At 42.7% G+C, this 14,493-nt stretch overlaps 1 protein-coding gene across 4 annotated transcripts in view; it reads right to left on the bottom strand.

The window, feature by feature from the left end:
• Nucleotides 1-14,493, bottom strand: part of PAK6 (p21 (RAC1) activated kinase 6) — a 59,980-nt gene that overhangs the window by 36,461 nt on the left and 9,026 nt on the right. For 2 of the 4 annotated variants that reach the window (XM_054972364.1, XM_054972362.1), the window contains exons 1-2: nt 2,148-2,225; nt 1,039-1,104 (exon numbers count right to left, since the gene is read on the bottom strand). The gene's annotated coding sequence lies outside the window, so the exon portion shown is untranslated. Of the gene's footprint in view, nt 1-1,038; nt 1,105-2,147; nt 2,226-14,493 lie in introns of those variants that run through there. The other 2 variants (XM_054972365.1, XM_054972363.1) reach the window with 1 other exon arrangement.

Here is a 14,493-nt window from a genome sequence, read left to right as displayed (position 1 = left end):
TTTCTTTCCTGCGGCAGTATGCCTGTTGCCAGAATTATTCCAGGAGGCCATTATCAACAGTACTCAGAAACTGCACTGGAACAAAGGAGGATAAACAGTGTAATGTACTCACCATAGTACAATTTGTGTGGCTCTAACATAATCAACACCCTCATTACAATATATTTACATATGGTAATGAGGGATTTCTAGATTAAGCAGGGCAAGAAACATTCTATGTTTATGATCTGGTTCATACTGTCACATAACACTTTGGATCCATTTTTCATGATAGTACATGCTTCTTTCCCTATCATAAAGTCACACTGGACATGATAAAGAAACATCCATTTATAAGGCCATATATATCCTAAACTGGAGGACACCCCAACGCAACTTGTGTTTAATATGCGATCCAAAGCTTACCTTTAAAACGAGGTGGAGGTGGGGGGTGGGACGCAGAGGCAAGAAGAGCCTCATTCCCTCCCTTAAACACCATGTGCTTTAACTGGCAGGAAAGGGTAGGGGGCGGTATTTGTGCTGTAGTCAGTTGCACATGTCTACCCAGGTGTGATCTGACCTCTTTCCACAGCCTTTCTCTAGTAGTTAAAGCAAAAAGGAGTGAATGAAGATGCTCGTCCTGCCTCAACATGCACACCAGACCTGATTTGCTCTCCCCCATTGAATCACACTTTAAACATAAGTTGGGTTGGGGTTTCCCTCCAGTCAAACTCAAGTTTGGCACACGTGTAGAGACCTGTCTGCCTATATGACCCTTACATTGTTCCGTATGTGTATGGCTGTGGTGAGAAGTGCATGCCTGATCCTCTACCACATACATATTTATCTGTTTGTTCAAAATGTTTCTAACGCCATCTCTCTGCTGCTTCTGACCTCCCAAGGTGACTTATGATTGTTTTTATTCTTGTTTACTTTTAAAAGCAACAACAAAACATCCAGCGAACAGGGCCCGCAGCCCAACTACATCTCTGTGTTACGCATCTCCCACAAGTTTTTACACGTTTCCCAGCCACATTACACTTTAAAGATCTCACTCACCAACTTGCTCCACGGGTCACAATCTCTTCACTCTTTGGTCTCGGAACACACTTGCTTCATAACAAGCTGGAAAAGAACACACAACAACAACAGTTAGCAAATGTTAGTGGCCCATTCCCATGCAGGATGCACATATTACATATGTACTACAACACGTGACAATTGCCTCTTTCTTAGAGAACATGTAGGTTAGCGTTTCTTTAAAATCTTCGACAATTTAAAAATAAAAACTGTTATACCAAATTCTGGGAGATATAGCAAGAGTATTTTAAAAATATAGACAAGGACTTTGTTACTGTACATAAAAAGGTGTGGCTAGGAATTCCCCCATAAGCAGAAGGACCTTAGTAAACAATTGCATACAGGTAGCAGGCAGACATGTTCCTTATATGCCTTCTGAAGCATCAGTTAGGTCACCTTTAACGCTTTCCTCTCTGCCTAGCCAGTGTCAACCATTCAGTTTCATTCAATACTCCATCTAATAGGACAATTTACAGAGAGCCAACCCCCCCTCCTCCCCACAAACAGACATTATAACACCCCATAACAAATATACTTGCAGGTTCCCCTCCTAAAGGTCTTGAAGATGACAGGTGAGAAAACCGATCAGGCAGTAATGATGCTGATGAGGAAAATTCCAAGGGAGAAGGAAGAAAGGGCTGCAAGCAAACTCTACTTCTGCCATTGAGCAAAGCTGATTGGTGGATGGTTGTTGCTGGGTTACAGGAGTGAAGATGGAGTAAAGGCCTTCCCAAAGGAGTTCAGCTTTCAGTTTTCTTTTCTTTTTTCCCCAGAACAATGCCCTGAAGTGGGGGGGGGCGCTGCACATCCCTCACACACAGCTCCCCATCACCGTGCCAGTACATCGACACTCAGCATATATTCCTCCTTGGCAACCCCACTAATTTTCCTTTTTAATGCACCTCTGCAAAGAAAGAGTTAATTCTCAGCAGCAAAGGCACTGGAATGCTAAGATGTTAGTTGAATCTGACAAATCCAGTCCCCTGTAAGCAGAGACAAGCGGCATGCAGGAGCAGCAATCGCAAGCCAGTCCTCTAAATAAGCAAACCTAGCTGTCCTCCCAGCACAGCAAGCTTAAAGTTGCTTACCCCAATTCTTCCACTGCTTCAGAATGAAGCAGGGAATCAGCTCAGGTGAAGCCTGCTGACTTTCAAAGAAACTTAGGAGAGAAAACGACAAGGAGGAGAACGCGGGAGAGCAAAAGGGGGCGGAGGCAGACCTGACATGTTTGTACAGTGCTCTGATCACCTAGCTGTGAGTTTGACTTCAGGGTGTGGTACTGCAGACACACATAGAAGCCCTTGCACTGAGAAGGTGCAGATTTGAATTTCGATGAATAGAGGAATGCTGACACCAAGGCTTATAGGATCCATATTGGTAGTCCCATATCCACATCTGTGGTTGCTGGAAAAGGAGGGGCTCAGAATCGGACTACAGGTACTGTCAAATGTGGATTGTCCACTTCCATGTGATTACAGAGCTCTTTCCCAGTGACTGATCTACTAAACTTTACTGAACTCATTAACTCTTTGCTCCCAACTCCTAGAGCCTCAGGGCCATTGCCATTTCTTTCCCTGTGTCACACCCACTTATGCTTAAATGCCCACAGTTATGCCTAACAGCAGCAGTTTTGTTCCATATATACATATATGACACATGATAACTGATTAATCCTATTTGCCTTACAGATGCAAGGACATAAATTAGTGCTGTTCTTTCTCCATAGTGTATTTCTAAGTCGCTATCAGGTATCCCTATATACTATTGTGTCAACAGTGCTGAAGCTTAAGGCATACTGACTCTTAGAAATAGTTAGACCTCCCCCCCATTAGCCAACTGGATAAAGATGGGTGTGCTGTGCATAGAAAGCGCTGGCATTTGGGGAACTTGTCTGAGGAAACAATAAGGTCAGAGTTCACAGCTTCCAAAGTTATCAATAGGGACGTCTTGTTTATTTGCAAAGGTCTAATGCAAACAGTGACACTGAGCACTAAAATACTTAGGTCCAAAGAGATAAGATAAAAACCTTACTGCGTGCATTGTACCTTGTCTGTCAGTCTGCACTGCCACAGGTACAACATACTCCTGCTGTTCACAGTTAACCCATCCAACTATTTGCAAACATAAAGAGCAGCTGACTTAGGCCTTGTTATTGGGAAACCTAGACTTGCTTCTTTCCAAGCTCTTTCTTCTTGCCAACAGACCTTGTGAAAGGCACTTGAGTCTGTTGGCCTGTCCACAAACAACACACCGTGCAAATATTCAGGCCCTTGAAGATTCAGTGCCTTTACACAATCGCATGAAGCAAGGGCCTTACAGAGTTGGAAGCAAGAAACGGCAAGATCCAAATGGGGAAGAAAGGAGGCATTACCTCCACAAAGTATCATTTGAATAGTTAACTGCAAAAGACAATTTCCTTGTGGGATGCCATTATGAGCAAATGTTTACTGAGTAACATAATGAGGGGTCTGCTATTTTCAAACACCCTGAGTTTGAGTGATACTATGGACACTGATATCTTTGCAATACAGCATAGCACAATTATTTTCAAGAAGCTTATGAACCCCAGCCAAATTGCCCTCCTCTGCCATCAGACGAGCTTCCACTGAGGCAAGAAATTCCATTGGCACAGGAACAGTGCCAGGCTGGTTCTCCCTCCTTATTGCAGCCCCTGCCCCGTCTGGGTGACTTTTTGTCCCTGCAAGTCCTGCATCCTCCAGCATCAGCATTTTGGAAGTCTCAGGGGATTGCCGGGGAGGGCAGAGGCAGGAAAGAGACATCTCTGGACATGTTCTTATGCATGCTCCATAGAATCAAAACTTTAATTTACTAAATACATTTTCTTTTGCAATGAGCATTTTCATAGTTATGTTGTGGTAGGGATCCACATTTTGATCTGGGTTACTAAAAAACAAAACAAAAATAATCCCCAGGTTTCTTAAGCCAATGCAAGGCTTTTTTTTCAGGGGGAACGTGGTGTAACGGAGTTCCGGCACCTCCTGGAAGAGTCAGGAGATTGTTACCCCAAGCAAACTTACCCCTGTTTAAAATGGTAAATTTACCCTCCTCTTTGAAATTACACCAGTCTATCACAGTATGGACAGTACACCTGTTTGTGAAGTGGCATTTGGGCTTCTACCAATACACGTGACATGAGTATTACATGCAGAGCTTTTTTCAGGGGTAATGCGGTGGAACGGAGTTCTGGCACCTCTTGAAAATACTCGACAATAGTGCTTGAAAATAATATTATTTCTTATATTGTTTCTTCTTCATTTCCCTCTTGAGAGTTCTGCCACCTCTTTTCTCAGAAAAACAAAATAATTGTGAGAAGTTTAGAAAACATTTGTATTCTAAGTTTGATGAAGCACTACAACAAAAACCATTTCATGATTTAGCAGTATGTTCTGTAGATAATATTGTCCAATCTTAGTAAAAGCCAATTCTGTTGCTGTCTTTCTACATATTGAGTTGGATTCAACCAGCTGTTCAGCTGAAGAGAAAAAAGAAGAGAGTCCCCTTTGACCTGCAAAGAACCTAAACAGGTTTACTCAGAAGGAAGTCCCATGTTATTCAATGGGGTTTACTCCTAGGAAAGTGTCACAAAAGTATTCCAATTTGTGCAGTACCAGTGTGGCCGGCAGCAACAATTGTTTTCAACTATCTTTGTCTTCAGACTTCACTTTGGAACTGGGGACAATAAGGAACATTTCCAGATGATGACAAAAATAATATACTTTTCTCATAGTGCTATGTTTTACAGGTATCAATACAGCAGCAATATTACATGCTTAGGGAACAAAAGAAAGGATAATCTTGCTGTGGGAAGTCAGTCTCTCTTGTTATGATCCAAGATGGATGTAACATTTTAAAAGTGATTAGGCAATTTGACAGTGTTGCTGACCTTTAAATAAGCATATGTTTCTCTGTCCTGGGGCAATTAGTGAAAAAAAGGGATCTGCACATTTTCAGCATGCTTCAGTTTGAACAGGGGGAAGGCCAAGCACCTATTGGCTATCACTCTTTACATCACCCAGTACCCCATCATCTATTCTGCAATTTGGCAATTATGCATTTTTGCAATTATTTTTTAAATGTTTGTTAGGTGTTAGAGAGAGAAGGGTGAGAAATGAATATATATGTCTATAAATACATACATATTTATTTCTCACCTTTCTCTTTACTATCTTATTTATCTTAATTTCTTTCAGAAGGGGACAGCATTCTCACTGTGAGAGTTAACCCACCTCCTTGGCATGGGAACTCACTGAATTTGCATTTTGATTGATTATGTTTGACACCCAAATTATGAAGCTGGGCTCACACAATAGGTGAAAAAAACTACTATTACTCATAGGTAAAGGTAGTCCCCTATGCAAGCACCGAGTCATTACTGACCCATGGGGGGACGTCGCATCACGATGTTTTCTTGGCAGACTTTTTATCGGGTGGTTTGCCATTGCCTTCCCCAGTCATCTACACTTTACCCCCAGAAAACTGGGTACTCATTTTACCGACCTCGGAAGGATGGAAGGCTGAGTCAAACTTGAGCTGGCTACCTGAACCTGGCTTCCGCCGGGATCGAACTCAAGTCATGAGCAGAGTTGGACTGCAGTACTGCAGCTTACTACTCTGTGCCACAGGGCATTCGTAGAATGTTAAATTTGACAGAACAGATTGTTCTCAGTTCCAAACATCTTTATGTGCCTCCACAACTGTTAAAGGATCTTGCAAAGGAAAATTATTCTGTGTAATCTCATTTTTTAATCTGCAATTTGGTTCTCTAATCTGTTGTAAAGTGTGTGTGTGTTATGTGTCGTCAAGTCACCTCCAACTCTAGTGACCCTATGAATGAAAGACCTCCAAAACATCCTATCATTAACAGACTTGCTCAAATCCTGCAAACTGGAGGATATGGCTTCTTTTATTGAGTCAATTGTAAAGTATAGATTTAAATTATGTAGAATTTGTATTTCCCAAATTAAAATGCAATACAGAGCATTCAAAACAAGAGTCTACCTATTACAAAGCATTTAGGGGAAGTAATGAAAACTACACGATTGTCAATAAAACAACACAGATGCTACTCAGCCAGAATCTCATGGGAAACCTTACTGAGCCTATAGCAATCAAGCTGCCATTATTAACTTATAAAAACACTGATGTTTCTGTTTCTAATTCAACTTCAATGCAATAACTATAGGAGACTGGAGGAATTTCAAAATATTTATCTCATTTCCACAAGCTCAGTGTAGGTGGAAATAAAATTTGAAAAAGAATTCAATAAAATAAAGAATTCACTTATTTCATCTGATAAACAGATTAGTCTACATCACTGTCACTGCATACCCTGTTTTAGTTTAATATACATGATGTGCCATCTGTTTGTCTGTATATGTTCTCTGAGTCTGACCATATTAACATTTCCAATGTCCACAAATGTATGTATTTAATATGTTATAATTCTTCGTTCACCGCTTTGAAGCCTTGGTCTAAAGCGGTATATTTTGTATAAAAGACTAGCTTGATACCTGTGCTTCACTACAGTATTAACTACTTTAAATCCAGTTATAATACTTATGGGTATGTAACATTTTTTGGTTTGTGTGTGTGTGTGTGTGTTTTAGTTGGTTTTGTAGTATAATAGCATAGTATCCGAGCTTCACAAAGGTGTTTGAATAAAGCGAAACATGTTGATGCCAAAAACCAATGAAGTGAATTTCAAAATGTAATTTCGAAATGAAGAGATTGAAAAGATTTTAAAAGGAAATTTTTGAATTTCCTTTGAAATTGAAGATTGAAGAGATTGAAGAGATTTTAAAAGGAAAAGATTGTAATATAATAAATAAAGTGAAAAATACATACAACTGCTTTTTTTTTCTACCGAAGGACCTCTTTGTAGACCACATTGGTGGTTTTCTCCTCAGGTGCTAGGATCACCAGGCTGCTGGGTGAGCTCACTCTGGACCAGGCCACGTAGAACTGCCCATGTGAGAAGCAGTCCTCTTTCAAGTCAATTCCTGCTACCTTCAGTGTCTGCCCCTGTCATAACAAAGCAGACCTTGAGGGGGAACTGCAGTCTCTTGAACTCGAAGGGATTATCTGATGGTATGAGTGGTATAGCAACTGTAGACTGATTAGAATGTGGGGGTTGAGGACCAATCAGGCCACATACGCAAATGACCTGTGTTCCAACTGTCTGGGGGGGGGGATGAGGTGTGGAATGTTGTGAGCCCCAATCAGCCCGCATATGCAAATGACCTTGAAAGGCTGGCCCAATCAGGGAAGAGTGGCCAAGCTGGCAGCGGGCAGAGGCGCAAGCAGGCAGTGGCCTGCCAGCCACACAGAAAGCTGTATCCCTTTGGGAAAACACATTTCACCCCTTTTTACCCCCTTAGGGGGTGAATTTCTTAAAATCTCTTCATGGTGGGTGTTGATATCATGAAAGGAATGTTCTCCCCAAATTTCATGTTTCTAGGTCCAGGAGTTTGGGCTGGGCGTTGATGAGTCAGGACACTTTATATATTTAGAATACTATTCCATTAATACTATAATGAAAATGAACACATAAGTGCTTCTCCCAACAACCAGTCCTGATTAGCAGGTCCTTCAACACTTCTAAACAACTTAGAGCTCAGTTGACACATGAATGTACACTACAGGCTGACTATAGCATCAAGTGATGTCTTGGTTGTAAGATGAGCCATTCATAGATTAATCACTAAAGATGAAACTTTATCATCACCTAGTGTCAATTCAAACACAAAATAATTCAAATGGAGCTAGTTCATACATTTGTAGACAAATAACTGAATATTAAATAATCAAGTGATGAGACTCCAAACATGAATCAACCAGTCGAGCTTTGCTGGTTTTCCAAGGGGAAGGGTTACTCCCTGAGAATTCCTTTCTTGCATGCTTTTTGCTCTTCAAACATGGCACTTACTAACCCAAGAGCACCCTGCTGATCTCAGAGGGCTTCCAAACATTACACTGGAACAAAAGATGCACGTGTAGCCAATCTGTTCCTGAATGATGGTACCTAGGTATGTTTTCTGGAAGTTGCTTGTCACATTAATACTCCAACAACAACTCTAGCATGCCAAGAGGATTAAAGAATATTATGGGATGTAGGAAGAAAGGTATTCGGAGTCTAAGCCATGTAGGACTTTGTCTAAGCATTGTGCTTGGCAATGCCTTTTTCCTAAAAAAATTAAAGGAAAAGGAAATAGAGGTGGTGCTGGGACTCATGATGTTCATCATCTTGGGAGCCCAAGCCTGCCAACAGAAAGAGGTGCCAGTACTATGGGGGAAAGTGCAAGTACTGTGTGCCAGCAAGTACTGCCATTAAAAAAAAGCCTAAGTGCTTGGAAGGATCATAGGAAGTCAGTGCTTGTGACATACCACTAATGCAATACACATATTTCTAATTTTCAGAATTGTTTTTAAGAAGACATAAAATTGTTAAATCGATATTTTTAAAAAACAATTTCTGGGAGCAAACACAATCTGATCCTCAGAGACTGTGAAATATAGACATGTTCGTTCTAATCAACAGATGAATTTAGAATTCCAAACACTGTTTTGATATATAGGGCCGGCGCCAGAGGTTTCAGCGCCTGCGGCGGCGGGCGCACACGCGCCCCACGGGAGGCGTGATGACGTCATTGCAGACGTCATCACGCACCACAGGGGGGCTGGGCTGCGCGCGGACCACCGAGCGCAGAAGCTGCGGGCTGCTGCTGGAGCAGCGCGTGGAGGCTGATCCGTGCGCTGCCCCAGCAGCAGCTCACAGCTTCTGCGTTCGGCTGGGGCGGAGGAGCGCGCAGCTGAGCTGGCGTGGCTGGCTGCAGCAGTAGCTGTAGCCAGCCAGGCAGCCCCGTGCCGCCGCCGCCACATGCCCCAGCCGAGTGCAGAAGCTGCGGGCTGCTGCTGTAGCGGCGCGCGGAGGCTGCTCCGTGCGCCGCCCCAGCAGCAGCTCACGGCTTCTGCGCCCGGCTGGGGCGGAGGAGCGCGCAGCTGAACTGGCGTGGCTGGCTACAGCTGCTGCTGCAGCCAGCCAGCCAGCTCCGTGCTGCCGCCGCCGCGCGCCCCAGCTGGGCGCAGAAGCCGCAAGCTGCTGCTCGAACGGCACACAGAGGCTGCGCCCGGCTGAGGTGTGTGGCGGCGGCGGCGGCAGCAAGGGGCTGGCTGGCTGGCTGGCTGCAGCAGTAGCTACAGGCGGCCCTGCCCCCAACACCCCCTCCAGCGCCCCTCCAGTGCCCGCGCGCCCGAGGCCACCGCCTACCTGGCCTCCATGGGCGCGCCGGCCCTGTTGATATAGAGATTCTGGTCATCAGCTTTGCAGGAACACAGCATTAAATGGGGAATATTTGGTACTTGGTAACGGCATAGAAACTGGAGCTTAATTTGAATGGGAAAGGATTATCCAGGTTAGTGAAAATTTAATTGAGCAGTAACAGAAGACATGCAGAACATAAGAGAAAGAGCTCAAAACTGCTTGAAAGCAACAGCCTTGGTAGGTCAAGTCACAGAAGGAAAACTAAACACTGTTTTATAAACGGAAATTATGTGCAGTAAATATCTTGTGGGCAAAATTTGCATTGACTTACAATGCGATGGTAGCTGTCCATGTAAGTAACTGTACTTCAGAATATAGCCAAAAGCCCCAATATATACCCAATAGGTTTCAGTGACAGTCAAATGTGCCATGCCTAGATTGAATGAATGGGGACTGAACAAACTAGCATCCAGGGCCACCAAGTAGAAGGAACAAGGGGTAAAAAATTCCTAACTCCCAAGATTTCTTGGCAGGGCAAAGAGGGAGGGGCACCACAGGCAGGTAGACTCTTATGAGAGACCAAGGGAACAGCAAGCACCAAGCTTTTTGTTTCAGGCTGATACCATAAATCTTGAGGTTTCAACAGCAGCCCAGAAGCCTCTAGGAATTCAGCATTGCTTATGTTAACCCTTTGCTTGACTTGAAATCATGCAAAAAACAATGGGGTGCCTCCACTTGACAAACTAACCAACCACAACCATACGGAAGGCAATATGCAATGAACTGTAACATTAAAGAAACATAGTACAAAACTGAATTATATCAAACAATTTATAAAGTGCAATGTGCCCAGTGTAAATGCAGTCAATATAAAGTCAAGTAAATAATACAATGAATGAACCATCAGTAATGCATATGAACAAATCAACTGGTAAGCAATATAGGTAAATAAGAGTCTCTCTGTGTGTAGACCATGTTACAATCAAACGTCCCAGTAGAACAACCACTGCAAACCGTTCCTGCAGAGTAGCCACTGCAAACCGTTCCTGCAGAGTAGCCAACAGGTCTATGCCAGGCGTTCGTCAATTCCCGTTTCATGACAACCGCTTCCTCACGGGCAAGGTGTTAATAAGGTCTCACAATACACAGTCATTCTAGCCAGTCAATAACCAGTCAATGCAGAGTGACGGGACAATGCCAACTATCTTTCAATTCTCTGGAATTTCACTGCTATCTTTATCTGAGAGGGACATCAATATTAATTAAGAACACCTGCTCTTCAACTGGCAAGTATTTTCTCCCCTAAGGAACATTAACAGTGTTCCTCTTAATTACCCAGCTTTCTACAGTGAGAGCCAAGCTACAAGTGACGCCTGACATAGGTTGGACACTTGTCAGCTTCCCTCAAGTTTTGATGGGAATTGGAGGCATCCTGGTCTTGCAGCTGTAATGGAGAGCCAAGCTGTAAAACCAGTACGCCTACATTTCCCATCAAAACTTGAGGGAAGCTGACAAGTGTCCAACCTGTGTAAGGCGTCACTTGTAGCTTGGCTCTGAGTCCCAGAAAGAAAATACTTCCCCCCCTCCCAAATGACCTCAAGCAACTGCTACAAAAATAATTTCTACCTTTACCAAATAGCTGCACTTGTATCTCATGTGTTTTTTTTTTAATTCTGCTGTCCCTTTATTACTAGTGTGCCCTGATGCAAAGGAAGACTGGAAGGACTCCTGTAACGTTTGTTGTTTTTTAGAAATGGGAACTTCAGTTCTCCCCTTGCCCTGCATAATAAACTGTACCTACAAAAATATCCTCTCCTACCTGAAGCCCTGTCCTCCTTTGTATCTGATCACCTTTATTACTGCTGATCTCCCTGTTGCTTCATTTTTCCTGCTTTGTAACTTGGCCTAGATCTTCTTACCTCTAACCTACAGTCCTATAGATTTACAAACCTTTGGGTTGGAGTTTTCCTGGAGTTACAACTGATCTCCGGACTACAATTTCCCTGGAGGAAATGGCAGATTCAGAGGGTAGAGTGTATGGTATCACATCCCTGCTGAGTTCCTTTCCCTCTTCAAACTCCTCCCTCCCCAGGCACTATCCTCAAATCTCCAGGCAACTTTAATATCATGGGCATCCCAGTGGTAAGCATAATTACGCAGAAAATTCTTTTCATTGAAATAAAAAAGATTTGTTTTCGCAATAAATGTATTTATGGATTGGACCAAAGATATAGACACTACTTTGCCCTATTACAGTGCAAGTAAGCTTACAGTGGTGTATTTCTACCTGTCCTTTGAATGAAAAAGGATCTGTCCCAAATACTAGTGTATGGGATGAGGTGGACTAATTTCAGTTATGAACCTGTCAACAGTTACTAGATTGGATCAAATGGAATCATGACGGCAACTTCTGTAGTTAGCTAACTTATAAATCATAAATTTATGTTCTGTGAATGCCCTAGCTATTGGTCATATTGTATCCATTTGTAATTCCCTTTGGATCTCAGTAAGAAAGGCGGACTATAAATAAACAACAATAATAAAAATATCCCAGTATATATAGTGCAGAATCCCTTTATATGAGAGGAAGAAAGGTAACTACTTCCCACAAATTATAGCATCTTATATTTAGATCATCTCTCTCTGACTTTGGACAAAAGGAGCTTTGCATCATGTTAATCTTAAGAGGAATTAAGCAATAACTGTCATTAAACTCCTGATCAACAACCACAATTTATTTGAATGCAAACAGAAACCCCACTTTGCCCATTTCACTATAAGTTTCTCTATACGAGACATCTGTCACGTGAAGAACATGTGTCGGGAGATGCAATGTTAGTCAGGAAGGGTAGTTTAAAAAGACAGAGCCAGCAGCAGGGCAAAGGCTTTGCTATACACTGGAGCTGTGGGAAGGGGCTGTGAAATGCCAGAAGGGAAACTTCAACCCATTATAACCTCTCCAGGTCCAAGTCCATCTCTGGAAGGCAGTTCCAGCCCATTTCCATTCCTCACTGCCCTTTGGTTGCAATTCCACACCCTTTTAGACTGGAGAAGTGAAATTGACAGAGCCTGGGGGTAGGGGGAGGTCAAGATGAAATTAACAAACCCTCTGAGGAGCAATCTGTCTTTTAAAACTATACTTCCCAGCTAACATTGCATCTCACACCTAACAAACTTGCACTGAGGCATCTAGTGTACAGAGACACTATGTATCAAAAGGTTGTTGTCCCCAGTTTTCATTCCGTGCAATATTCCCTCAGAGTAGCAAAACAGTGTTTAAATATAGGCTTCAATCTAGTCTACCCTTTTAGCACTAAAGATGCTATACTGGTGAATACTTTTATGTAACTAATATTTTCCAACATACCATATTTAGTGTACAAGAACATATGTCAGGTACAAAATCAGTGAAGAACAGCAATGGATAAACAGGAGAATATATGTAAGGAGAGTAAAATGTAACCACTTTGGAGCACTTCCATTTTGTATCTACAGCTACAGTGAACTGGACCAGTTTCCTTGCATCTGTGTAGTTCTTGCATTCCACTTTGGCCTACATCACACTATTGGGGCTGCAAACCCTCCATGTTCATTCACAGAAATTTCTTTGTCAGCACAAGGAGAGGACACAGGAGACCAGTTTGCTCTCAAGAACCCCCATCCTATTGATAGCTCTTACAAACACCAAGTACTTGGCTATACAAATGTTTCTAGCCAACAATCAAAGGGCCATCTCACACCCTGGCCAGAATGTGACTCCTGGGAAGTGACAAAGACTTGGGGGTGTCAAATGCTAGATAATATCTTTTCCTGGGAAGGCAAGAAGAGAAGAACTGATTTACAGGGGAGTGAGCAGAGAGAGGTAATACATTCCCTAGATATGAGGAAAACAGTGTCCATTTTTAAGAGATCTCTTTTGGCTGATTCCACCCGGGGACAACTTGAAGGAAGGAGCTCTCACATCTTGGCTCTATCTTCGTGGCTGCCATTACCATGTAGAGCTAACAAAAGGACCTGTAGCCCAGACAAAGACTTAAGGTAATAGATGACTGAACACTGTAACTTTAAGACTAAAGAGCCTAATCTAAAATAACAGTCAGGATAAGCCAAGAGAAGGAACAGAGGAATATGTCTATTCACCTCTGTTTTGTAAACGTTCTCAATCAATTGCTGTTCAGAATATGTGTGAACATTCACTTTTTAATCAATCTTTTTTATTTTGAATGTTGAAAGACAATAATCCCCACTTGAACATGTTACTTAAAGTTTGCCGGGGAAAGAGTACTGGTTGGTCAATAGATCAGAAGATTTCTGGGTATATGCAAAGTGCAGTAAGCTGTCCCTGTGAAAGCTAGTTGGAGTGAAAGCAGGAGATGCAGTAGGCAGAGACTGTAAAAGGCAACATGGACTGAGTGGGAAATACTCTAATCAACCAGATGGTGGCAACATCAATTCCTAGAGATAGTTTTGCATTTAGATAGTTTAGATTCTGTATCTTCTTGCCAATATGGGGTTTGTTAAGTTGTTGCTATGCACTAAAATGCAAGCCTCTGAGGAAATGGGGGGGGGGGCTAGATGGGTAGGTAGAGTGGAATCTGATTGGACAGAAGCAGTATTCTAGGGTGCAGAGTGAACTGGAGTTTTTTTAGTTACTGTTCTGAGAGAAAATGTTTAGTCTGGGCAAAGCAGACAACCTGTGTGGATAGGGTTGCCAGCCTCCAGATGGTAGCTGGAGAGCTCCTGAAATTACAGCTGCTCTCCAGGCCACAGAGCTCAGTTCCCCAAGAGAAAATGGCTGCTTTGGAGGGTAGACTCTATGAAATTATATCCTACTGAGGTTCTTCCCCTCCCCAAACCCCAACTTCTCCAAGCTTCATCCCCCAAATCTCCAGGAATTTCCCAGCTTGGTGCTGGCAACCCTAAGTGTGGAAGCTTGAAAGAGGTTTTATTCTAGTTCAGTCAGGCAATCTGTGTGAAGTTTGATGTGGATTCTGCTCAAAACAGGCAGGCTGAGTGCAGCCTGAGAGTGTCTGTATGTTTCTGAGAGAAATTTATTCTGTCAAGTTCAATGAAACTGTGTGTTTCTGAGAGAGTCTGTATCTGTGTGGTATTCAGAGTAATTATTCTGTCTAAGACAGGCAAACTGTGTGTGC

This window comes from Eublepharis macularius, chromosome 2, assembly GCF_028583425.1.
Source record: "Eublepharis macularius isolate TG4126 chromosome 2, MPM_Emac_v1.0, whole genome shotgun sequence".
Taxonomy (NCBI): domain Eukaryota; kingdom Metazoa; phylum Chordata; class Lepidosauria; order Squamata; family Eublepharidae; genus Eublepharis; species Eublepharis macularius.
Note: the sequence above shows the minus strand (reverse complement) of the source record. Positions and strands in the feature narration are given on the sequence as shown.